We start from the raw sequence: 27,124 nt of genomic DNA on the forward strand, positions 1-27,124 counted from the left end.
ACCGCAACTCATTCATAAAGAGACCTCAACCTAATAGCTCGCACCACGAGGTGGTGATCTTTATACCGCGGCGTGGTTTCGCAATGCAGTAAACATATTTAAGTCTATTAAGGTTCATTCTCGATCGTTTTCTTCCTTAATTCGAGAGAGAGAAAATTGTAGGTGATTTTAAACCCAAGAAGGTGACAAGATGAGATAGAGATGGTGGATTGCAAGGATTAACATCCTCTTCCCCTTGAGGTAATGATTTCTCCTTTGTATGAAGCTTTGAGCTTTAATGGTGAAATATTTAGTTTGACCAGATTGTTTGGGTTATCAGGGTTATAACTCAATTAGTATGTTAATAAGACTGTTTAGAAGCTTTTAATAAGCATTGTATGTGATTTCCGTGGTGAAATATGATGACGTGACCTAGCGCGCACGGAGGATCTGTGCCCGGTAGCGCCAGATAATGCCCCAAGGCATGACACGCCCGGCAGGCTAAGCCTGACGGAATCCAGCGCCCGTCAGCGCCCCTAAGAGCAGGGCTCTCGCGGAGAAAGGCTCGGCCATACCCGGGGCGCCTTCCACTCCGGGACAACTATAACGGTCAGGCAACAAGGCAGATGCTCAGAGCATTACCGCCCGGACCAATCGTTTGCTCTGACAGCTTAAGGAGCACGATCCACCAATCAGTGCCCCCGATCCTGTCGGGTCTGACGCCCTTGTCCCGTATGGACTAGCAGAAGGGTCTAGTATAAAAGGATACTCCAGGTGCCTTGGGAAGTAAGTGATTCTCTCTCAGTTTACCCACAATACAACCCTAATTCTATACACTGACTTGATCGTCGGAGCGCTTTCCCGGGAGCCCCTCCCGGAGAACGGCTGATGGCCCTTTCTTGCTGTGACCTCACAGGTTCACCGGAGCAACCACGAACGAAGAACGTCGCCGAGGAGGAACTAGGTCACATCATTTGGCGCCATCCAAAGTGTGATGAAAAACAAACCAAAAGCACACTATTCATCGGTGAAAAATAGTGTATGACGATACAGAATGGACTGGTGGAATGCCAACCAGGCCCATTAGGCCTATGATGTCGCTGGAGCAAACCACTACTCTGACTCCCACAGTAATCACCGGCGAAGCGTCAAAAGAACGTGGTTCAGCGGTAACTGTTGCACCAACAACCGGACAAGAGAAACTGGTCGATGGAGGATAACCTTCTTCCGCCGTTGTGTCAACACAAAGCACTCTGATACAAGCACCCCAACTAACGGTGATACCAAACAGTACGACGCCGCCAATGGTGGAAGACGCTAGCGCCATACCGAGTCTCTTCCAACAGCTACCGCCAAATCAGATGGCAGTCACACAACCAGTGGTTTTCCAGACACCACCACCGCCAAACCAGATGGCAGGCGCACAACCGGTGGTTTTCCAGACACCATCGACAAACCAGACGGTATGGGTACAATCTATGTTCCTATAGACACCACCGATAACCCAGAGGGCGGGAGAAACGCCAGTGGCTTTCCAAATGCCATTCCTGGACCAGACGGTGAGAAACCAAACAATGGTCTTCCCAACACCCCATTTGCAACAAACACTCCTCTCCCCTCCACAATCCCACATTACCAGCAAATTGTGCCCAATAATATCCATGCACATAACTCACCCCTACTGTCCACCCAAACGTTAACCTTACCATTTCCACACCAAGCATTCTACGGGCCAAACCCCGACCATTATCCATCATATAACAACATGCTTATGCAACCCTATGCTATTGCTCAACAGTATAACCCGCAGGGTGCTCTTCCCATCCGAAACCAAGACTGCCTATCACGTAGTGTGACATTTCCGTTCGCCAAGGAGCTCTTAGATTACGAAATACGAAACACAAAAAAATACCACACTTAAAGACCTATAATGGAATCACGGATCCTGATAGCCACATCGACACGTACGAGTGGACGATGACATCACTAAAACTGGACGAGCGATTCTGGTGTACGTACTTCCCAACAACCTTGGATGGCAACGTAGGACCGTGGTTCAAGACGCTGCGACCAGGGATCATATACAACTTCGGGCAGTTAAAATACCTATCCCTGACAAATTTCATGCAGCTGCGTAAATACAAGGGAGATCCGCACTCAATTATTGGCTACAAATAGAAGGAAGGAGAGACAGTCATAGAATACTTCACCACGTTTACCAACGCCACGCTAGACGTCCCAAGCCACGACGAAGGCTTAATAGCAGGCGCCTTCACATGGGGCCTCCTTCCAGGACCCCTATCTCAAAAGCTCATGGGAAAGAAGCTGCAGACACAGGCAGATCTAAAAGAGAAAGTAGAACGCTACCTGAGGCAGGAAGAATGTGATGCGACGAAACAAGCATACCTGAATTCCATGACCGCCTCGACTACAAAACGCCATAGCCCACCACCACCCCACCCAGAAACCCAAGGCGGGGCAGGCACTTGGGGCGAGGCAAGCGCTCGCAGGGACACTTCAGGCCATTCCAAAGAGATGAAAGGAGGGGCATGCAGCCGGATGTCTACGCAGTCTCTGACAAACAACCAGTAAAAGGAGGGAAAGGACGATTCGGTGAGTACCACAAAAGAAAAACTCACGACACTATCAACTGATCAGTGTTAAAAAGGGAAATGGAAGAAAAACAATTGAAAGGGAACCTCATAGAGGTGATGCGAAGCCTTAGCGCCAAGTTTGACACTGAGAACGCCAAAGATGCATCCATAGAGCACGACCAACCTCACGAAATCCTGATGATACGTTCCAAGCGGGGAAGGCAAGAGGAACATGATGACATGGACAGTCTCACCAAATCCATGCAAGGGTTGACGTTTTAAGCAAAAGATCCCCGTCCAAAGGGCTCGCGGGGTGACGAACCACTCATAATCCAAGGGTCTATCAAGGATGTGACGATCCACCGAGTATACATTGATACGGGTAGCTCAGCGGACATTATTTACGAGCAATGCTTCCGCCTGCTCCCTGACAGATGGAAGGAGAACCTCAAGCCTACAACAGGGAGACTAACAGGCTTCATAGGGCACAACCTATGGCCCCTAGGCACAATTCATCTGCGTTTCACATTGACCAGCCACGACAGAGCAAAAAGGAAGACAATCCTGATAGACATTGTGTGACAACCCGAAACTTTTCCGTTATCCTTACTAAATTTCCGTTAATCAAATTTGGATTCTTATCTCATTCCGTCAAATTTGATAGTTTGGGAAAGACTTTACGTTTAAATAAATCATTTCGAATTTATTTCCGTTCACGTTAGTATAATTTTTGGTCTAACGGAATATTCTAAACTTAGTTCGATCGACTTCCGTATTTGAAAACGAAGTTTTCTAAGTCGAAACATAGCATTCGGGCCAAACGACTCTTCAAAAGGAGTTTACGGCCGCAAACCCGGTTTACGACCGTAAACTCTGTTTACGGCCGTAAACGCTGTTTACGACCGTAAACCCTCCCCCACCTCCTGACCGTAAACTCACCCCTATATAAGGGATGAGTGGCCTCCATTTCTCACTTTACACACTCCAGAAGGCTTTCTCTCTCTACTCTCTCTCTACAAACTTCGATTTTTCTCAAAGATCCTCAAGAATGTAAGTGATTCTTCACCTTGATTATGTTTCTATCGCATTTCTAGTGGCAAATCCATGTTCTTAGCTCATAAATCTCATCATTTTTCTAAATTTTCTCTCTCACCAAGAACACCAAGAACACACACTAGTGTTTTTGGGACTCTAACCACCCTTTCAAGCTTCTATTTCGTAAGTACTCTACCCTTAGCTTGTTGGATACAAGAATCACTTGTTAAAATCTAGAAATCATGACCAGAAGGGTGTTTACGGTCAAGGCAATCTCCCTTGACCGTAAACTCTATTTAAGTGGCACAAAGTTGCCACAACACCCTCCTAAACATAGAAACTAAGCTTAGAACACTTCCAGAAGACTAGAAAGGGCCTTGAAACACCGAAAATCGCACTTCTCGTCGAAGTGTTTACGGCCGTAAACACTTGGACCGTAAACACCTTTTACGACCGTAAACACCTGGACCGTAAACACCTGGACCGTAAACCCAGGGACCGTAAACACCTTTTGCGACCGTAAACCCATGGACCGTAAACCCCTTTTTACGACCGTAAACTCATGGACCGTAAGCCCATGAACCATAAACCCCTTTTTATACCGTAAACTCATGAACCGTAAGCCCATGAACTGTAAACTCCCCATTTTCAATCACATGTGATTCTAACACTTAGTTTTAAGTGTTTCCTAGTCCCTAAGGTGGTTTCCTTCCATAACGAATAGTGTTATGCCCTCACCTAATGTATATATATGAACTTCTTCATGCTAAATAGGATCCGTTTGTGTCCAAGGCTTTTATTGACACTCAAAAATTCCTAGCAACTTACACTCGGATCCCACGTCAATCTGTGAGTTCATACCCCTATACTTTTCCGAATTTTTTATGTTTTTCAAGGGGGGGGGGGGAATACAAGCAAAAAGTACAAGGAAACTTGTGCTCAAATATATTATTTTGTTTAAAATAATTATATGTTCAGTATGCTTTTAACACAGAAAACCGTTTTACCACTCGATTAAGAAATCAACTCGTAGAAACAGTTTTCAAATCTAAAGCAAGGAACTTGTGAATCTTATCATAATATGTATTGTCTGATAAAGGATTCATGCAAATCATAAACAGGATTTTCGTACTATTACTTGTAAATTCGTTAGGCTAAGTTTGAGACATGTCCTTGGTAACACTCCCCCGGATTCGTGAGTGGAGGACTACGACTTATAACCAGAATCTCTTGGAGGGAGAGCGTGACTATTGTGTATAGATCTGTACGGGACTGACTATCCCGCACCCTCGCTGCTAGCTACAGCGGAACCGTTAGGTTCAGGGGTGACAAAGTCTTAAAAAGATACTGGCCCCCGTTCATGCCTTATCCAGTCAAAGTACGGTTATGTCACTCACAACTTAGGTAACGAAAATTTACTTTTCCAATATACTCCTCTAGGTGTAACCAGAGCTTCGAAAATACGGCTAATATACTCCTTTGGGTGTAACCAGAGCTTCAAAAATACGGCTAATATACTCCTTTGGGTGTAACCAGAGCTTCGAAAAGAAAACTGTTGTCCGAGTATGGTAAATACTCGCGTATGGATAATCAACTATCAACCCTTAAGAAAATATGGGATTTTCTAGAATAACTTAATCTTTCATAAATAGTCTGTTTAATGTGTAACTAATGGATAATCAAAACTCTTTCATAAGAAAATATGGGATTTTTCTTGGGAAACAACTTTTCAAAGAATCAAGGAAACATTCCTTTCACCAGAAGTAACCGCTTATGAACTCACCAGCTTTATGCTGATATTTTAAAACTGCTTGTATTCTCAGGGCATCAATAGGCAGGTACTTTTGCCAACTTTTGGAGAAGATGGAACATCCTGAAGTCACATCTTTTACTTTTGCTATATATACTGACATGTATAAACCATGTTTTTGAACAATGTAAATATTCTTATTATAATGTAATGGTTGTGTTTACTATGCTTACTATGATACAACTGTTGTGATACTACGCATGACGTCCTCCGCCCCGGAACGTTTCCGCCTTCGGTTTCGGGGTGTGACAGATTGGTATCAGAGCTATTGTTTATAGTGAACTAAGTATACCGAACCTTACATGGTATACAACTATAAACACTAAGGGGCCTAAGTGCTCTGAACTAAAAGTATACTTTAAAATATAAGTATTTTTACAAAGAGTATACAAGTATACCCGTATTCCAGAACACAACATCATCCTTGGGCGGACAACCCTGCTCAAATTTGGGGCAGTCCCGTCAACGATGCATGGGATTATAAAATTCAGCACCACAGAGGGGTCGGGAACAGTCCTTGCAACGCCACCAAGGGAGTTACGGTGTTACGAGATCATGCAGCCAAAAGAAATAGTGCAAGAAACCAAGAAGTCGCGCGTCGAGCCGGCTAGTGACAAAGAAATTATCAATAAAGAATACCCGGACCAACCGGTCAGCGTCGACAACAACCTCCCACCAACCGCGAGACATGCGTTGGTCAGCCTCCTGAGAGAATACATGCAAGTATTTGCTTGGACTCATACAGACATGGTAGGGGTAGAAAGAAAGGTTATAAAGCACAAGCTTATGAACAAACCAGGCACCAAGGAAACCATGCTGAAGAAAAGGGTTCAAGGGGGAGACAGGAACAGGGCAATCAACGCCGAAGTTACCAAGCTAACCAAGGCAGGGATATTAAGAGAAGCAATTTTCCTGACCTAGATTGCCAACCCTGTCATGGTAAGAAAACATGTTGGCTCATGGCGCATGTGCATCGATTACTCTGATCTGAAAAAGGCGTGCCCCAAAGACTGTTACCCTCTACTAGAAATTGACCAAAAAGTTGAATCCTTGAAAGGCTTCAAACTAAAATGCTTCCTAGAAGCGTACAAAGGGTACCATCAGATCTTGATGAGTAAGGAGGACGAGAAGAAAACAACTTTCTACACAGACCATGGGGCTCTTTGCTACACCAAAATGTCGTTCGGTCTAAAAAACGCAATAGCAACCTATCAACGACTAGTCGACTCCATTTTTGCCAAGCAAATTGGAAGAAACATCGAAGTTTACGTTGACGGCATGGTCATTAAGAGCCCCGATGAGAAGAAATTACTGGACGATGTAGAAGAAACATTCAAAACACTGGAAAAGGTCAGGATGAAGCTGAATCCAGGCAAATTCACCTTCGGCGTCGAGGAAGGTCAATTCCTGGGGTACTATATTGCCAAAAATGGGATACAACCAAGCCCGACCAAAGTTGATGAATTCATGGAAGTTCCATCCCCAAACACCCTGCGAGACGCCCAGGAACCGAATGGTAAGCTAACGACGCTGAGCCGTTTCATTTCTAAGTCAGCAGAAAAGGCTTTGTCGCTCTTCCACACCCTTAAAGGGTGTATTGAAAAGAGCAACTTCCAGTGGACAGCGGTGGCAGAAGCAGCGCTTCAGCAAATCAAAGAGGCCTTTATGTTGGCCAGTCCCGTTCCAGGCGAAACACTGCAAGTATATCTCTCAGCCTCGAATGAAGCCATCTTTTTGGTCCTATTCGTGGAAAGGGAAGGTAGGAAAGATCCAGTTTACTTTGTTAGCCGAGCACTGCAAGGTCCCGAAATCAACTATCCCATCCTTAAAAACTAGTGTTGGCACTCATCTATGCAGCGCGACACCTGAAACACTACTTACAAGCACACCAGATAGAGGTGCTAACAAACTGCCCGATCAAACAAATACTGCTCAAGCCAGAAATGTCCGGGCGATTAGTGAAGTGGGTAATTGAACTAGGCGAGCATGATATCTGTAACGCCCGTAGATCCGGGCTAGTCAATTTAGAGATAATAGGGGTCGAAAACGACTTTTCGACAAAAGATTATTTAGAATAAATAATCTTAACCAAGTTGTAGAATATGTCTCAAGGTTTCCGTACATATAAAGAACGCCGAAATCCGAGTTATAACGAAGAAGTTATGATCCGTCGAAGTTTTACGGCAGAACCGGCACGACACCGGGAGACGTAAATAGTGAATTTACGATAGAGCGACTTTTAGCCTTAGAGATCTAAACGAAAGTCGTAGAAAACGTTAAACTGAGAGCGTCCATAAAAAGAACGCCCAAATCTGACTTCGTATGAGGAAGTTATGATTTTTCGAAGTTTTGGCTTAACAGTGCACACCCCGAAACTCGAATTTTAGATCAAGCGGTTTTTGGCCTACGCGACCTAAATGAGAATTGACGATATCATTAATAGGAACTCAACGGTAAAAAGACAGACGAAAACAGAGTTCGTATGTAGAAGTTATGAATTTTACGCGGACATTTAACAGTATAATCTCCTCGTACTATTAAATTTAAGATCGGTCGAGAATTAGCCGACAGAGTCAAAATGAAAGTTGTAGATCTTATTTTTACCTACGCGTGGATATAAAGAACGTCAAAAACGGAGGTCGTATGTGAAAGTTACGGATTTTAGAAGTCAGAAGTGTGTTGTGCGAAAATGGGTGATGTGGCACAATCTTGGCCATTGCTTTCTCCCCAAGTCTTACCACTAGATGGTGACATGTGGCACCAAGTTCAGCCATTTTTCACCCTATAAATAGAACCTCTTCCACCCTCATTTTCTTCACACCTTTCCTATTCTGCAAGTTTTACGGAGAAGATGAAGCTTGTTCCTTACCTAGTTCCAACTGAGCTCTCCAAGGTCAACAAGTTTGCCCGTGGATTACCAGCGGACTTTGGTCCAATGGTCAAGCAAGCAACCACTTTGAAAGCCGCCATCTGGGCAGCCAGGAATGTTGAGACTCAGATTAGGGAAAAGGGTCTGGAGAAAGCTGAAGTTGGCGAGAAGAGGAAGTTTGAAGGATCTTCAAGGTCCAACAAGGAGACCAAATTCTTGAAGTCTGGAGGAGGAAGAGGAAGTGAAGCAAGATGGTGCGAGAAGTGCAAAAAGAAACACTCTGGAACATGCAGTGAGAAGGTGACTTGTTTCAAGTGTGGAAAGCATGGGCATTACGCCAACGAGTGTACATTCAACAAAAGGGTATGTTACGCATGTAACGAGGAAGGTCACTTCAAGAAAGACTGCCCAAAGAGAGAAGGGGCTACAAAGCCAAATGTGCCGCCAAAGCCAAAGGCGAGAGCATTTCAAATGATCCTTGACGAAGCAGATAACAATGCAAGGATTCAGGAGTGAAGGCTTAATATCCAAAGATCGAGTTATGAAGTAACCAAGGGATAGTATCGTATAATGTAACCTGTTAGAGGCATAGTATAGGGTGAACTCGAACACCTATGTAATAGTTTCAAGGAATAATAAAGCCTTCGTTTTGTTATCTGCTGTGTTAAACTGTTATGTGATTTTCTTGTATGGTGACTTGGGGATTGCGAGACAATACTTGGGACGAGTATGAGTAGGTGTGAAAGGTAGTAGATGCATATACTACCGGAAGCACAGGAATCACGCTTGGATCAGGGAAAGTCACAAGGTTACCGAGAAGCTAGTAGTTGATTCCGTTTTGTTCATGTATGTCATTACCATTGTTTCGGTAATGCATAATAAGATGATTTTTATTCCGACCCTAGTGTTCATATCAAATCGAGTCCGACTATGATGAGTATGTTACGAGGTTCAGAGAACCAAGTTCGATGTAGCATCTGACTTAAGCCGGAAGATTGAAATGAAAGATAATCAAAGCGATCAGTACAGGTATCACGACAGTTGCTTGTAGCTAGAAATTCTACCTTTTAAGATGTGATAAGAACATGAAGGAAGGTATAGTCTGTTCCGAAATTTGACTCTAAAAGACCTGAGTCTAAGCATTGCAACATACGATGAGAGGTCATTAGAACATGACCTATCGGTCTATTATGATAATCGAAGGAAGAAACTTATCTCAAGTTTGTTAAATAAGGAGTCTCCAATAAAGATCGAGATCATGACATGAAGATCATGATTGGAAGTCTAACATGAGATAGAGAGCGGATGCAAAATCGAGCACCGCCTGTAGTCAAGGAGTCTAAGAGTTAGATACTCGTTCGAAGAAACATCAAAGTTATAAATTAGGATGAAGAGATAACGTATGGAGTCATCATGTGAGCCCTGTTTCGTTGATGATTCCGGGACGTAATCATCCTAAGGGGGAGATAATTGTAACGCCCGTAGATCCGGGCTAGTCAATTTAGAGATAATAGGGGTCGAAAACGACTTTTCGACAAAAGATTATTTAGAATAAATAATCTTAACCAAGTTGTAGAATATATCTCAAGGTTTCTGTACATATAAAGAACGTTGAAATCCGAGTTATAACGAAGAAGTTATGACCCATTGAAGTTTTACGGCAGAACCGGCACGACACCGGGAGACGTAAATAGTGAATTTACGATAGAGCGACTTTTAGCCTTAGCGATCTAAACGATAGTCGTAGAAAATGTTATACCGAGAGTGTCCATAAAAAGAACGCCCAAATCTGACTTCGTATGAGGAAGTTATGATTTTTCGAAGTTTTGGCTTAACAGTGCACAACCCGAAACTCGAATTTTAGATCGAGCGATTTTTGGCCTACGCGACCTAAATGAGAATTGAAGATCTCATTAATAGGAACTCAACGGTAAAAAGACAGATGAAAACAGAGTCTGTATGTAGAAGTTATGAATTTTACGCGGACATTTAACAGTATAATCTCCCCGTACTGTTAAATTTAAGATCGGTCGAGAATTAGCCGACAGAGTCAAAATGAAAGTTGTAGATCTTATTTTTACCTACGCGTGGATATAAAGAACGTCAAAAACGGAGGTCTTATGTGAAAGTTACGGATTTTAGAAGTCGGAAGTGTGCTGTGCGAAAATGGGTAATGTGGCACAATCTTGGCCATTGCTTTCTCCCCAAGTCTTGCCACTAGATGGTGACATGTGGCACCAAGTTCAGCCATTTTTCACTCTATAAATAGAACCTCTCCCACCTTCATTTTCTTCAAACCTTTCCCATTCTTTCTTCTCTATACTCTCTCTCTAGAACCTCTCTCTAGCCCCGAAACCCCCCCCCCCGAAAAGCCTAGGGAACCTCCCTAGCACGAGGCGGAAGCCCCGGAGTGCTCGACGGATCCGAGAAGAAGAGCTTTTCGGCTCGGGAACGCTGCTCCAAGCAAAGCCCGGTTTTCTATAAAACCCGCTGTAAGTGAGCTACACCTACGCTATTTTTAATATAGCTTTTATTTAATTATAGTAACGTTATTAGGAACTTATACTAAGTACTTGGGCTATTATTATGGGTTATATAAGTATTTTTTAACGCTTATATAATAGTAATAATAGCTAGACTATTAATTAGTCTCGGCGAGTAATATTCTAAACTCTAGTGGTAATAATACTAGGTTTCGTCGAAGGAAATTATTTTTAAGAAGCGAAGCGCTGTCTGAGTTCGGAATCACCACCTTTTCAAGTGAGTGCATAGTTACTTTCATCTTACACATAGATATGAAGTATTTTAAATAAATTACGTGCTATGTGTGCATATTATCTGTATACTTGTTATCTATGCTGGATGAACGATTTTATACATGTTTTAAATGATTTAAACTGTATATATATATATATATATATATATATATATATATATATATATATATATATATATATATATATATATATATATATATATATATATATATATATCTACGAGAATATGTTGGGTAAAACATGGGTAGATGTAATAGATGAAATATGAGTTGGATGATGAGTTGAGAGGTGTTATAGACCATGAGGTGAGTGTGAGAGGTGGACGATGTGAGAAGCCTTTCCCAAATGATGGCCCCGTCATCTAGCAGAGTATCGATGACAACCACGGACTATTCTAGACAGTCCAGTGGAACACTGGCAGGCTCGCAACCTGTAGGTGTTGTGAACGATGTGTTCACCGGTGTACTCTAAAAACCCATTGACATGTATTGCGAGTGGACTCTCGAAAACGATACTGTCAATAAACGAGATAACCCTAGCAGCTGTGCTCGAAGGACAATACTGGTAGCTGCGCCTCACATAGAATGTCACAATTCTGGCAGCTGCGCCTAAGTGATAGAACTAGCAGCTGTGCTTGACAGCTGTGTCATTGACAACGATGGACTTCGTGCCGATTCCTTAGGAATGAAAGAACGAGGAATAATTGATTCTTAGGGTAGATCCTTAAGAGTAAAGAAGATAATGGGGATGGGTAATTGGGTTGATTGTTTGATGTTTAAACATAATAATTATATTATTGTGGGTTGAAAACCCTATGTACTCACCAGGTTTCCCAACCTGACCCACTCAGTTTATTTGTATCACAGGTGTCGATATGAAGTTACATTACACTGAGAGATTTAAAAGAGATGTAGATCACTAGTGTAAATGAATGTAAGTTCTGTTTATGCTTATGTTTCTGTATTAACGATGACATCGCAAATGTTTTAAAATGAATAAAAATACATTTCTTCGGAAATGCTTTGATAACGTATTTATCATGTTTTTCTGGGAACAAATTCCGCAAGATTTTTATTAAAAGAAGTACTCTGATTTTTATAAAGCATAAACAAAATCGGTCTTTTCTGGCTGTGAAAATGGGGATGTCACAATATCAGTTACCACCCATGTACCAGCATTAAAGGTCAAGCACTATCAGATTTTTTACTCGAAATTCCAGGTGAAGAAAAGACTACAACTCAGGAAAAGGGATCGTCAGGGACAGACGAACCCACGAATAACCAGAAGTGGACTTTGTATTCCGATGGAGAAGCCAGTAAGGAAGGGTCAGGAGCAGGCCTGATCTTGACAAGCCCGAAGGGGGAAGAAATAACTTATGCCCTCCGCTTTGACTTCCATACTTCCAACAACGAAGCTGAGTACGAGGCCTATCTAGCCGGCCTGCGGTTGGCAAAGAAAATGGGCGCAGAAGCGATAGTAGTCCTAACGGATTCAAGATTGGCCGCTAACCGTATCAATGGAGAATTTGAAGCGAAGGATAAACGAATGGAGAAGTACGTGAAAGCTGTGCAACGGCTTGTCAAACCTCTCATAGAGTTCACCATTAAGCAGATCCCAAGAGAGGAAAATAGAAGAGCGGGCGCCCTCAGTAAATTAGTATCGACCTCTTTCGATCATTTGTCCAAGAAGGTCCTTGTGGAAGTGCTTAAAGAAAGAAGTATAGACGAACGACAGGTGCACACCCTAGCGCCGACCAAACGTACATGGATGACACCACTAATCGAATACCCGCAGCACGGTATTCTGCCAGACGGTCATAAAGAAGCCAGAAGGGTACGAATCAAGGCACCGTTGTACGCAATCATGGACGGAGTATTGTATCGGTAGGGATTCATGTCACCATGGTTAAAATGTGTGGAGGAAACCAAAGGCAAGGAGGCGCTTCAAGAGACACACTCCGGCCTAGCAGGCGCACACGAAAGGGCAAGGGCCCTAATAGGGAAAATACTACGGATGGGCATCTATTGGCCAACTATACACCACGATGCGTTGGAAGTAACAAGAAAATATGTAGAATGCCAGACATACTCCCCGATCCAAGAGAACCCCCAGCGCCTCTAACATGTATTTCCAGTCTGTGGCCCTTCTATCAGTGGGGAATAGACATTGTGGGGTCGTTCCCAGACTCCCCGGGCAAGGTAAAATGCTTGGTAGTCGCAGTGGATTACTTCACAAAATGGATAGAAGCCGAGCCGTTGGCGTGTATATCGGGGAGATAGATGATAAAGTTTATGTGGAAAAATATTATGACGAGGTTTGGAATACCAAATATACTTGTCAGTGATAGCGATTTACAGTTCGCGGAGAACCTGTTCCGAGATTGGTGCGCTGACAAGGGGATCAAGCAGCGGTTCACGTCGGTAGCACACCCCCAGACGAATGGCCAAACGGAAGTGTCCAACAGAACGCTAGTAAATGGAATCAAGAAGCGTCTAGGAAAAGCTAAGTGCAACTGGGTCGAGGAGCTACCAAGCGTGCTCTAGTCATACAGGACGACACCGAGAGTAAGCACGAAAGAAACTCCTTTTAGCCTAACCTACGACACGGAGGTGATGCTACCAGTAAAGTTGACAGTAGGGTCGCTGGGAACAGCCCATTTCGAAGAAGCAAACAACAACAAAGATCTGAGAGCAAACTTAGATCTCATCGAAGAGAAGCGCGAACGATCAAACATTCGTCAGGCAGCCTACAAACATGTTGTTGAAAGGTACTATAATCAAAGGGTCAAGGAGAAAGCTTTCAGAGTGGGGGATTACGTTTTGAGATGAAATGAGGCAAGTCGAGCCCAACCGCAGGGAAAGCTGGGCCCCGCTTGGGAAGGGCCATACAAGGTCATTGAAGCCAACCGCAACGGCCCGTATACGCTAGAGACGATGGAAGGCAGGCAATTCCAAGAACCTGGAATGCTAGAAGCCTAAGGAAATTCCATTTCTGACACATCACCCGGTTCGGTCACTCCAAGGGCACCCGGCGCCGAAGACTCAACGCACTTAGGCATGTAACTGTATTTTTCCTTTTTACAAAATAGTCAATGTAACACAAGGCCAAATAGCCACCTCCTTAAAATACTTAGTGTATTTGAATGGTTTTCCTATTATAATACTCATCGTATTAAACTTAAGTACTAAGTGTATTTACAAGGCTCAGAACAACCATATAACTTAAATACTTAGTGTATTCAGAAGGCTCTGAACAAGCCATAACACTTAAATACTTAGTGTATTTACAAGGCTCAGAAAAGCCATAGAACTTAAGTACTTAGTGTATTTACAAGGCTCAAAACAAGCCATAACATTTAAATACTTAGTGTATTTACAAAGCTCGGAACAGCCGCTAAACTTAGAAAACTCAATGTGTTTATACGGATAAGAACTGCGGTTAAATCAAAATACTTAGTGTATTCACAAAATCAAACACGCCCAACAAAGGGAAATAAGGATCAAAAGAAAAAACATGCGCCCAAAAGAAAATAGCAAACACAACAAGCATCGTTCATATCACAAAAAATAGATAAGGCCTGAATGGCCGCCACTATCAAGAACTGTCAAGACACATGATAACGAGTTACAAAAGCTTCAAGTTTTTTTCACACCCCTAAGGGGCAGCACACGGTATGTAAAGTACCCTAAGATCTAATTGGTCCAGCACCACCAACATCGCTGCTCGCCACCGCACCACCATCATTACCGTCACCGCCAACACCAACATCGTTCCTCGCCACAGTACCAACATCATCACCATTACCACCGCTACCATTGCTTCCGCTGCCACCACCAACTCCATCAGTCAGCATGCCATCAGGGATCTCATCAACCTCCTCCATAACACAAAGCTACCGCATACCCTCCATGTCCAAATTCTCCAAGCCTAGAAGAGATGCATGATCCATACTGGCGAATGCAAGAAGGGCATCATTAAGGCTCGTAGTATGGATTGACCGGGAGTCGCTGGCATTAGGGTCATAGGAACCGAAATCCACCTCCACTTTCAAACCGCTATGATCAAACTCCTCTCCGGCAACAAACGTCGCATGCCTGATCCAGCTCACAGCGCCAGTAAACTCTGGATGTTCAATCAGCTTGTCCATAATGCGTACGATCCCTACACGCAAAAGCCAATCTTGATCACGCTGGGTAGCCTCCGCCTCAGCCTGAGCATCCGCAATCAGCTTATCGCGATCACAGCCATCACGCTCCAAGCTCTCGTTCTGAATCATAAGCCCTTCATTAGCCTGGGTCAGGGAATCTACCTTCGCTTCCAGGGCGGATCGAACCTCTTTCGCAATAGCCTTCTCTGAAGCAAGTAGAGCAAACTTCTGCTCAAAACCATGAACATCATTTTCAAGCTTAGTAATCCGACGCTTCAGGCTGGCTTCCTGGACACCACAACCTGAGTGGATAGCTTCCATCTCGTTGAGTAGTTGAATTCGGCGGGCACCAACAACAAGATAGAACATGGCCTAGGCAGCAGCGTAAGATATATTATGGGATAAGGCAGGGCTACCCATAGCCTCCATGTCAGCAACAACAGTGGGAGGGAATACATGGCGAGAAAATTCCACAACGTTTGTACGGACAGACAAGCGATATTCATTTTTCAAACTCTAAGCAGGAACAAATACATTGGAAACATAATTACCCCCGGGAACCCCCTCGCGAGGTGGGGTCTGGTGCAACTTAGCACCCCTGGAACCCCCCAGGGGGAGAAAGATCAGAAGAAGAATGGGGAACAGATTGAACAGGAACTATGGGCTACTTGATCGCCCCTCGATCCCCCTCAGACTATTGCGCGTCGTCATCGGGGATCACTACAACTGCTTCCGGCGTAGAAGATATCGAGTTCAATAGACGAGTAAAGTTGCGTCTCGATTGAACCTGCCTCCCGATGTTAAAAGCATCGGTGGAGGTATCTCTCATTGCCAACACGGCTTTTCTTTTAGCAATGGCCCGCTGAGCGTCAGAAATGATGCCATCCTTGTTGTCCTCAACCACCTCTGTATGACCAGAGCAGGTAGCAGAAGGAGGAACAACTGTCGAGATAGGTCGGGCGGCCAAAGGTAGCTCTCCAACGGACGCGGAAGATCCCTCTACCATCGACGACACTGGAGTAGCAGTCAAGGCAAGCCGATTAGCCCGGCGAGATGGGGGAAGTGTCTTAACTAGATCAGTCTCCCGGTGCTCCAACTTCCCCCCGGTATCGCTTCCGCAAAACCTCGTCTACTGACAGCGGGGATTCAACACCTGTCAAAGCAAAGGCAAGTCATGAGTACAAATAACCAAGTAGAAAAGTCCACCGTCCCCCCTCTCAAAAAAGGGGGAAGGGAAAAGGGAAAATAGTAGAACTACTCACCATCAACAACAGTATAGAAGATGGGCATTTTTCCTCGATGCCTCCAGGAAGGACTCATACCCACACCAGCGAGCAGTACCTCAGAGTATTCTTTAGGTGCAACTTGAACACTTCTCAGGAGATCATCAACGGTCTGGTTGTGGGGAAACAATTTAGGAGTGACGTCGGCAAAGTTGTTCACCCGGTACTGTCCATTGCCAACCAGATTGCGATTAACCCATAACCATTTATCCTGCCAGTTCTTGGGGGTTTTACCGTCAGGAAATAAAGTATGCCCCCCTCGCCGGACAGAAAAGGTATATTTGTCGCCGGTGGCACAAAAACTGAAGAAGTACTTGAAGACGAAGTAATCAGGAAGCAACCCATTGGCTCGACAGATCATCTCGAATGCTACTACCTTGTTACCAAGATTCAGAGCGAGCATCTGGATGTTGCACCCATTCTTCTGCAAAACCTCTTCCTGGATGTCAGAAAGATGAAGATACAGACCGGCGTCAAGGGTTTTCAAGTAGATGCCCACCTTGCCCGGTGGAGGAGATAAGATCATCGACTCCGGCGACGGAAACTCAACTCTGTCTACTGAGGACATGCCATAAGCATCTCCAAGAAGCATGAAGTCGGCCTCAAATGGAATAGCACCAGATTAAGCAACCATAAGACCAAAGAAGAAAAAGAAAAACCCTAGAAGAAGGAGGAAAGGAAAAGAGAAAGAAGTGGCTTAAACAGAAAACACTCTTTGACTTTATAAAGAATAGGGAAAGGCGGGATATTCAAAATCCTTGACGTAATGATGTAACTGACTGCCATAATGGACAGTCATGTTACTGTAAAAGCTGAAGCGACGGTTGAATCGAAGCTTGACGCGTATACCAAGTAGCTAAGTCCAGAACATCATAGCTAGTCTAGCAACGCTACGACTACTGGATTGGGGGACTTGATGACGTGCCCTAGAGCGCATGGAGGAGTCGCGCCCGGTTGCGCCATAGAATTCCCCAAGGCATGAGGCGCCCGGCAGGCTAAGCCCGATAGAATCCAGTGCCCGTCAGCGCCCCTAAAAGAAGGGTGCTTGCGGAGAAAGGCTCGACCCCGCCCAGGGTGCCATCCACTCTGGGACAAATATAACGGTCAGGCGACAAGGCAGATGTTCGGAGCATTACTGCCTGAACCAATCATTGGCTCTGACAGATTAAGGAGCACGATCCACCAATCAGCACCCCCGATCATGTCGGGTCTGACGCCCTTGTCCCGTATGGACTAGCAGAAGGGTCTAGTATAAAAGGCTACTCCAGGTGCCTTGGGAAGTAAGTGATTCTCTCTCAGTTTTCCCACAATACAACCCCAAGTCTATCAACTGACTTGACCGTCGGAGAGTTTTCCCGGGAGCCCCTCCCGGAGAACGGCTGACGGCCCTTTCTTGATGTGGCCTCACAGGTTCACTGGAGCAACCACGAACGAAGAACGTCGCCGAGGAGGAACCAGGTCACATCAAAATACATATATGGAAAGCTAGGGTTTGAAACCCAAACTAATGAGAGGGATATTTGATGTAATAGATGTTAGAGTGTAATGAATTAGGTAGTATGGGTTGCTTAATTCATTAGGTAAATTAGATTCAGAAGAAGAAGAAGAAGAATTGTGAGAATTATGATCAATTAAGTGATCTTTTAAATATAGAGAGTGATTAAGCTCTTAATAGGCCAAGACAAGTTCTAAGGGGCTTGATATGTTGTATTAATAGTACTTGAGCAAATAAGATGAATCGATATGCATCAATTGAAGAATGCAAGACAAGGGTAGTTAGTTCTCACTAACTAACAAGGTGAGTTATAATTCACTCCCTCACTAGATTATGTATGCATGTTTATATGTTTATGTTATTATATATATGCATTTTTAAATGCTAGTGGTATTTTTTTAAATACCGATAACTCAATAGATGAAGATAGTGCATGTTTATATGAATTACAACCTTGTAGATGGTTATGTGTGTATAAGTAGATGTTAGTGGTATTGTGCTAAATATTTTCAATGTATTAGATGAAAGATAGAGTATGAAAGTGGGATTAGGTGTAAATGATATTACGTTAAATACCTATAAGATGTTAGATGAAGATAAACTATGATTATATGTTTATAATAATGTAAATGAGTATGTATGTCGGTTAGATGGTAATGGTATTATGTTAAATACATACAAGCCAATAGATGAAGATAGAGTATGTATGTGTGGTTAGATGTTGATGGTATTGTGTTAAATACCCATTATATATTAGATGGAGATAGAATTTAGATGTATGGCTAGATACTAAGGGTATTATGTTAAATACCTATATGTTAGTATATAAAGATTTAGATTAAGTACTTAATGAGTTAAGTACTAGAGTGATAGTTGATCAAGATTTAGATTAAGTACTTAATGAGTTAAGTAATAGAGTGGTAGTAGAAGTTCCCTTAATAAGATGATGAGATATATTTATATGAGACATGTGATGTGTAAGACTACAGTGAGAGACCATAACAGTCATAGGAAAGATTATGAGAATGTAGAAAGATGATTCCTTCAGGAATGAGATAGATGATTCCTTTGGGAATGAGATGATGATTCCTTTGGGAATAAGATTATGTGTGGTTATAGAAGAATGAGAAAGGGTTCCATGAGTGGAACAAGGTAAGAAGTCTCTTTAAAGAAGTGTGATATAATCCGTGAGTGATTAAGTGTAAAGGATCCGCAAGGGATCTTTGTGATCCACGAGGGATCTAAGAAAAAAGAAGTGGTCTAAGGATCCGTATGGGATCAAAGTGAGGGGATTTAGTTCGAATGGTTGTACTCCAGTAATTTATAGTTATATTGTTCCCTATATGATAGGTGAAGCCATCATAAGTGATTAGACTGGTTGGGTCTAAGTAAGAACAGTGAGGAAGAAGGCAAGAAGAGATGAGACGAAGACAAAGAAACAATAACAAGAAGAGGTGATGTTGGAGAATGAGAAGGTATGAGATAGAGTGAGAAAGAGTGTGAAGGAAAAGAGAGCAATATGAGATGAGATGAAGATAAAGCATGAGATAAGTATAAATAGAGATTGGAAAACATGAGGTGAGAAGTGATGGTGAAAGAATATGGTGTGAGAAAAAGAGATTGGAATGACATACGGAGTACATAGGGATTCCAATCCCACAATGTTATAATGTATATATATTAAAAGCTTGTAAGATCAATTATTATCATTAACTCAAATATATCTCCTATAAGCAATATACCCTTATCCTAATGATCCTCACATGTTGATCCTATACGACTTTTTGACATTTATCCAGAGGGATTAATGTGAATGATAATTTAACTATGTTATCTCAAATACTCAACAATCTCCCCCTAGATGTTGAAACTGATGAAGATCACGATTTTCGATCTTCTTGGCATTTCTCCCCCTAAAATGTGAGACTCATTAGGACATGGGGTCTTCAAAGCGAGAGAAACAAATATCGTCTTCCAAATACGAACTCCCCCTTGAATCTTCAACAAATACCATGGAGAGAATCCGGAAAGTTAAGAAGAATCACCAACAATCTTCGAAACCCGTCAAATTTGATGAAATAAACCCCTTTTAGAAGATTCCCAATTCTCAAAAATTAAACCGGAAAAAACAACAAAAATTAATTTTGTATTTTTCGAGTTTTAAATTTAGACAAAAAGTATAGAATAAGAAGCAATTATTTAGAAGGGATTAAAAAGAATAAGACCAAAGAAAAGGATAAGAAATGAAAATATTTTGGAAAAAAGGAGTAAAAGTGGTAAAATCCATTTAATTTGTAAAGAATTTTGGATATAGGGTAGAAACTACTGAGTTGAGTAAGCTCCAAGGACTGAACATGTAAATTGAATTATATCCTTCAATTTAACGGAGACAATTACGATCTTTGACTTGAAAAAGTCAAAATCATGTTAACGAGGATATGTGATACGCAGCAAATCCTGACGAGCAACAATTCCGAACGCAAAGAAATCCCGATTGAGACATTTTTCAGTCATGATTCCGAGACCACTGATCAATTCCAAACACAGATTTGTTCCGAACTCATTTTTGATTTTGATTTCCGAGGACTCGGAATATGAACACAGTGGATATAGGGAAGAAACTCCGAAAGACTTTAATTTGTGATATAGTTGTGAATCCGATTCTTCCGAGCCTAGAACTGCGAACAACAGAACTCCGAATCGATTGCAACCTCCGAATGTTCGTAGATGAACAGTGAACTACGAATGCCTCCGAACGTTCGGAGCGATTCGCAGTTTGATGGTAAACATCGATCGATTGTCGATTGCAAACCTTCGTCAGTGAACTCCGATTTCATATGTTCCGATTTAGAGTTAATTACCGATTTACATATTGCGAACCTTTGTCGTTTTTAGATTTTTGATTCCGAACCCTCGCAATCCCATAATAATTCCGACTACGAACTACCGATTTCAGATTTCGTTGTCAATTCCTATTGAACTTCATGGACGGGACAATTACACCAAAGTTACGTAGATAGTCCCCTGAGAATCAGTGAAGTAACATATTCAGCCCAATATACCCATCAAACTTCATTTTTGATTGTAATTCCGAATTTGACCTTTAATGTTTTAATGAATCCGCACTTTTTACCCAAATTCCGAAAGTGACAACATTTTGGGAATAATTCCGAATCTAACCCCTATTTTTCCATAATATCCGAATCTGACCCTCCTGTTATAGTGAACTGACAGTTTCAGCCCACTTTATGCTATAATGTCATATTGCAACCTTGTTTTTGCAGAAAATGTCATTTTTCACCCACCTTTTCAACTTTTTCAGCTTTTGTCATTTCCAACAATTAAAAATCAATAAAAATTGATTCCTTCAACAAGATTTCACCTTTTTGACTCAAAATTCGTCAGCTTTTAACAGATTTTGTCCCTTTTTCGATTTTTTTTCTCTAACTTCTGTTGTATTTTCTTCAGAAGTAAATATTCTTTGATAACGGAAAATTGATTTAACAAATCTTTATCTTCATCTAAACGATTATTTTCCAATCCACCACAAGAAATTCGTGTGAGATCATCAATCTTCTCATCAAAATAGAGATTATACATCTCAATGGCATTCTTCAACATAGATTAACCAGGAACATCCCAAAACAAATATCCTTCTTTAAGATGAAACTTTGGATCTATCACCTTTAATCTAAGTTCTTTCATGGGTTATAATACCCTCCAATTCGCCATTCAATCTTCAACAAGAAAGAGAACTTGAAGAGAGAGAAAGTAGACTTGATAAGAATTCTAGAGAAAGAAAACGGATATGAGATGGTTTCTAGAGAGATAAAACAGACCTGAGACGAATTTTAGAAAGATATAGTAGATCTGAACACAAAAATTTGAATAAACACGAAAATTTTCTTCTAATTCTCTTCCAGAACACGATTCAAGAACAAATCAGTTGAAATAATGAGTAGAAGATAACAGATTTGAACAATATTTTGCAATAAAACGAGGCATTAGACTTTTTCTTTTTAGAAAACTTACAAAACTTGAAGAACAAGGTGAGATTCATGATAAAATATCGCCATAAACAAGATCAATTCTTGCAATAATCGCTGAGATCTACAAGAACCCGCTTTGATACCACTTGCTAGTAATAAATCCGAGATGATGAAATATCGCCATAAACAAGATCAATTCTTGAAGAACAAGGTGAGATTCATGATGAAAACTTGAAGAACAAGGTGATGAAAACTTGAAGAACAAGGTGAGATTCATGATAAAATATCGCCATAAACAAGATCAATTCTTGCAATAATCGCTGAGATCTACAAGAACCCGCTTTGATACCACTTGTTAGTAATAAATCCGAGATGATGAATGCGGAATATCAAGAACAATCAAGAATCATTCACCATAATATGAAAGTAATCTGATAAAGGTTTTGTGTATATTGATTTGGATCTGAACGTACAAAGAAAACCCTAATCTAGAAAAAGCTTACATCAAAAGCTAACCTAATGATTATTTATAGGGAACATAAAATATTTACCAAAAATATAAAACCAATGCCTTAATATAAAACCAATGCCTTAGAAGAGCTCAATGAAGAACTTCTACTGTAAAGGCACTATAGGGAATCATAAAACGAATAACCCTAAAAATTCTTTCCTAAATAACCAAACATGTCAAATTAGTTTCAATATCTCAAATACTCAACACTTCTTCAGGGATTCCTTACAATAAAAGGGGGTCAATGGAGACAATCAAAGAAAATTAGGGAATACTCAAATTATTATACCTAATCCATACTTTCGGATTAGTGATAAATGACTATACCTAATATATGCTCTCGGATCGGTGGTGAATAACTTTGCCTAATCCATACTCTCGGATCAGTGATAAATATGTGTGCCTAATCCATATTCTCGGATCAGGAATGAATTTCTATACCAAATATGTGCTCTTGGTTTAGGAATAAATGGATATACTTAATCCATACTCTCGTATCAGTAACGAATGACTATGTCTAATCCATAATCTAAGATCAGGAATGAATGACTGAATCTAATCCATACTCTCGGATCAGGAATGTCAGAGTTCTACTCTCCGCTTATGTCTCACACTTACTCATAAGAATATGCTACCTAATATCCATCTTAATTAAACCTAAGCCTCCTTTACAAGTCTTATCTTATATCTCGGTAAGACTGCAATGCTCAACTCCTAATACCAACTCCGCTTTAGGCAACACTATTCTACCGTTAGTGTGTTTATTTGACACTGAGTATTTTAGGTATTAATATACTTTTACCTTCCTTTCTAATAATTCTCCTATTATTATTATGATGAAATAATATAAATATATCTTAACACATATAGAAGTATGTTGAGATTAAAACTTTAAAGATCGAATAGATTCAAACAGGAAAAAGCAATCAAACATGGAATATGAATCAAGAATGTGTCGAATGATTAAAAGTCACAGCCTCATAAGAGATCGATAAAGAACTGCTACTGTAGATGCTATGTAGGGCTTACAATGACATGATTAACAAATACACGATGCATGCATGCATCTTAAATAGTAAAACCCTAATTAATAATTCACGGGTGGAGAGGCCCAACCCGGATACACATAATAGACTAAATAAAAAGCCCAAAAGACGCAACATTAAATACCCAACAATCTCACCCTTTGCATCGATTAGGAGGGAGTCCTTCACTGATGAGTTCACTTCTGCACTTCGAATACTTTCAGAATCACGCTTAGTAGAACCTTGCGAACTTGGATGTACCATTGAATCATATCCGAAAAGCACTTCTTGTCGCTTTTGATGTTCCCTTTGTATTTGCTTACGAAATCCAAAATGTACTCCAGACACGAAGTGGTGAAAAGATGTTTGTCATTGAGAATGAAACAAACTTTGTGAAAGTCTGCATCAGTTCTTTCCTTCAATTGAAAGGTCAGGCACCATCCGTCCTTTCGTATCTTCCCAGGTTTCATTTTGTCAAAACCATCAGGGGCTTCGTTAGGGAGTACCGTTGGCTTCCTTTGCAATACAACTGCTATTTCAACGTCCATATCCCTATCCTCTTGAATGTACGAAACTAGCATTCGTTTGAGGTGAGAGACAACAGGCTCGAACTTCTGTTCATCCTTTTGCAGCATGTTGTACAGCACGATCCAATCATATGGGTTCAGGCATGGAAGATCAGCAAGAGTAAACTCATGCAACTGACTTATTGAACCTCTAGCAACCTTAAATTTTGCATTTGGGAAGCTATCAGTTTCGATTGGACCAACAACCTTCACAACCGAGATCTTGTTCGCACTCCAGGTTTCGTACTGCGGCTTTATGTTCTTTAGGTAAAACGAAAAGAGTATGTGATCTACACCGTTGTCTGTTGGAGGGACATTCGCAACTTTGACAAAACTACGAAACTTGAAGGCTTTCGGTGTGATTGGTAGATCCAGTTGTGAAAATTGTGTATTTTGAAGATCAAAAGACACAACTGGTTCTAACCAATATTGACTCGGCATATCCACAGCTTCACTCAGGATTGGTAGATCCAGGGTTATCGCTTATGCTTCTCGGCAGCTGAAGTCGTATGAGGTTTGTTATCCGACTCATGTTTTGGAGTTGGGAGAAGTAGTGTTTGCTCTCAATATTTTGTGTCATTATCTATACGGGGTCTATTGTACCATTTACACGGATCACAAGAGTCTGAGATATCTCATGGATCAGCCAAATCGTAATATGAGGCAGCGTAGGCGGTTTGACATAGTAAAAGATTATAAATGCGAGATACTGTTGTTGGATTATTGTCTAAGTCCATAACTATATTTGGTATGTACTTGACCCGACCCGGCATGGTCCATTTGGGTTGCATGGCATCGGAACATTTGGATAGACCGTTTTATGAGAAGAGGACATTTGTGACATATTAATATATTATAAGTTCTAATATATTAATATGAAATCATGTTATTTGATTAGTATTGATCAAGAATTAGTTTGGACTTAATTTAGTGATCAAAAAGAGACTAATTAAATATATGGGGATTGATTGTGTAAATCATTCATTCTTATATATGTGGGCTTATGATCCATGATTCCTTATGTTGGGTTTAACCCATGTGGTGATCCATGGATACTCCATGGAAGTTAAAACCCATGGAGCATAAGGAATGGGTAAAGTCATGAGTTACATGGTGTAACCCTAATGTGCACACTATATAAGGACCCCTTTAGCTCAAGAAATTGGGACTAGTGATATATAGAGGATGGCTAGTCGATTTGAGCATGAGTGTCTTCTTTTCATGGTTATTCCAAGTGTTGATGATGTTGTGTGAACCATTTGAGGTGTCACACTTGGGGCACTAGGCTCTTAAGCATCAAGGAATCAAGCTACATAAAAAGGTATGTCTTCTAACTTGTTTTATTACCCAAGTATCAAAGATTGTATGCTAGATAGGGTAATACCTTGGAATATTCATATTTGCATGTATAATAGAGAAAACATAGATCCAAGGTATTTAGGGTTGCATGTACACTTAGGAGTGTTAGAATGCTCAAAACCCAACAATACTGGCTGAGCTTTTCAGAGAGATGCTTCTTGACTGTGATCGTGATCATCAAGTCACGAGTCTCAATGATATCCGAAAGCAGTGCATTCACATCAGAGATACAACTTTTCATTACAGCCTTCTTGGAAAACAAATCATTGATTTGTTTCTCAGCATTCTCCAGCTGGACAGTTAATACTTTCACCTTTTCAGTCTTCACTGCGAGAGCATCCATGATTTTACTCTCAGTGGCTAAGTCATCCTGAAGCTTTGTGATCTTCGATGAAATGGAGGAGTTTAATTCAGCATTGTCAGTTTAAAGGCCAGTACAAACCTTTTTGAGTTTCGCTTTCTCCGTTCTAAGTGTGGAGCCAAGGCTAGAAATAACTTCGTTAGCCTTCGTTGTGTTGGACTCGAATGAGATCTGAAATTTTTCCATGAACAAACGAGCATCTGTAATTAGTTTATCGACTTTTTCGGTCGTTTCGTTGCATACAGAAGCTGAAGCATCCACAACTTTATTTGTTTTATCCAGATTAGCGGAGTGTTATTTCGTGAGGGTCTCGAGGAAGGACTTGATCGTTGATTGAGAATAGTCTTCACTGGATGATGTTTTAGATGACTGGAGCAACGAATCCAGTTTCTCATTGATTGCATTGAGTTGCCCTTTTGTGAAGGGGGGTTCGTCATCACTTTCTGTCCGAATGTTGAATGGACTAAAGGTGAATCCTCCAAAGTCCTCAGCATCACCACCATAGATCATGTCTGGATCATCCTGGAAGAAAGGAGAGATGGTGGAGAAGAATGACCAACTGAGAAACCCGACGCATCTGCCCCCACATCAGATGTGTTGACAGTCACCGGAGGTTCAATAGTTGAGGTAGTGATGGTGGTGGTGGAATCTGTAAAGAGTGGGGTTGGGCTTGCGAAACACCCATTGATACCGGTGGGCAAGGTGCAATTATGATAGGGGTTGAGATAGTGACAGTAGGTGAAGGAACAGAAAGATCTTGAAAAAATTCATCTGTAATTGGAACGGAGACAGGAATATCAAAAGTTACCTCAGGATTCGTTGAGATGGGCTGTGAGACCTTTGGTTGAGATGAGGCGTCATCTTTATTGAGATTCTCTTCCTGAATGGGAATCATCGAAACCGTATGCGACTGCGAATCTTCAAGGTCGCTCGGTGTTGGAGACTTTGGTCTGCGAGCCATTTTCTTGACCCTCTTCTTTTTAGGAGCTTGAGGAGGTTCGGAAGGTCCTTCATTGGATTTTCTTTTACTACTCTTCTTTGGCGATTGAACTGGTTCATAAGGACCAACTTTCGCACCCTTTTTCTTGCCTCCTTTCTTGGGTTTGTCCGCCTCATCGAGGATCTTTTGAAATTCATCTGTAATAGTGCGAAAGCCTGAGACGGGTTGAGTGCGATAGTTTCGTAGTACTTCGCTCGCAGCAGGAACCTCACGAAGCATTACTTCAGGAATGGAGCCAATGAAGCTGAACATGGAGTTATCAATAAGTATGATGTTTGTTGTGTGGAAGATCTGGATTGAAGCCATACACGAGTCTTCGAGAAC

This window comes from Lactuca virosa, chromosome 9 (genome assembly GCF_052849685.1).
Source record: "Lactuca virosa cultivar CGN04683 chromosome 9, Lactuca_virosa_CGN04683_v6, whole genome shotgun sequence".
Classification (NCBI taxonomy): Eukaryota; Viridiplantae; Streptophyta; class Magnoliopsida; order Asterales; family Asteraceae; genus Lactuca; species Lactuca virosa.